This window comes from Penaeus monodon, chromosome 31 (assembly GCF_015228065.2).
Source record: "Penaeus monodon isolate SGIC_2016 chromosome 31, NSTDA_Pmon_1, whole genome shotgun sequence".
Lineage (NCBI taxonomy): Eukaryota > Metazoa > Arthropoda > Malacostraca > Decapoda > Penaeidae > Penaeus > Penaeus monodon.
In genome coordinates, this window is record NC_051416.1 from 19,113,411 (window position 1) to 19,114,661 (window position 1,251).

Here is a 1,251-nt window from a genome sequence, read left to right on the forward strand (position 1 = left end):
GTTGGCAACTCACCTCTGGAGTATATTGAGTAAAAATAAGAAAAAAAAAACAATAATTGGCAATTCACCTCTGGAGTACTCCGATTCTCTCTCTTTTGAGGAATAAAAAAATATATAGTGGTGTTGAAGTTAGGATAATTCAGCTTTAAAGAATAAAGAAAACATTTATTAGTATTAGAGATAGTAAAGGTGTCTAAATATAATTAAGTGCTAGTGATTTTGATAAAGGAGAGACGTGTTCAATCGGTATAAGTTGCCAGTTTTTGTTTTTTTTTATTTACATGAAAGGGTAAGAGTATTTCTATCGTTATGAACCAATGGCATTTTTTTCTTGTATCTAGATAATGAGGATTATTATACGGCAATTTTTCGAGTGAGTGGTAAGGGTTTCTGAGTGGAATCCGTGGTGCTTATGATGTTTTCTCGGCAATGGGTCTTTGTTATGAATGCGTATTGATTTGGGGTGATTTCGTTGTGAATATATATGGGGTATTTTTCGGGATCTCGGCAGTTATGAGTATTCCTGAGCTTATGGATGAATGGTATTTTATTAGGTTTCTAAGATTTTTTTTAAACAGTTTGTTGTTTGTTCTGTATATTATATTTTCTGCAGTTTATGGGTAGTGAGAGTTTCTAAATCTGGTGTTTTCAAAGTGTTTCCTAGGCTGTAGATTTTTTCAAAGTTTATAAATGAATAGAAACAATGATATTTTTCGAGTGTTTACTTGGCAGTAATGGGTGATATTGTTTTGTTTCAAGAATCGCTTTTTTAAGGCAGTGATAGTACCTCTCGGCTTCAGAATTGAATGGAAATGATAGTATTTCTCAGAATCTTGCTATCAGTGTTTTCAACTTGCGAAGAAATGGAGATGGCATTTTTTTAAAGTGTTTCTAGACCTATGAATGATTATGATTATTGGTGTTACTCAGATTTACTAGAGGCAAGTGGGTCTGTCTTGGCTTATTCAGAATGTACAGGAAAAGCATCATTCTCGTTTTTTAAATTCATTTTAATCTTTCGTGTGATAATTCGTTTGCTCTTTTCGAAGTATTAAGGGTAATACCCGGAGTCAGTGGAACTATAAAGATATTTACTAGAGCAGTGGGGTATTTTATATGGGTATTGAATGAATGGTAATAGTGGTATTTTCTAAGCAGTAAATAGTATTTCTGTTCTTATGAACGAATGGATACAGGAGTAATTTTAGGATTTTTTTTATAGTATTTTCTATGCTCATGAATGAATACGAA

General features: G+C 32.4%; 1 protein-coding gene across 2 annotated transcripts in view; it reads left to right on the plus strand.

Annotated features, from left to right (window-relative positions):
* LOC119593063 (dopamine receptor 1-like) overlaps positions 1 to 1,251 on the plus strand; it is a 143,952-nt gene that overhangs the window by 122,678 nt on the left and 20,023 nt on the right. The gene's annotated exons all lie outside the window — the stretch shown is intronic.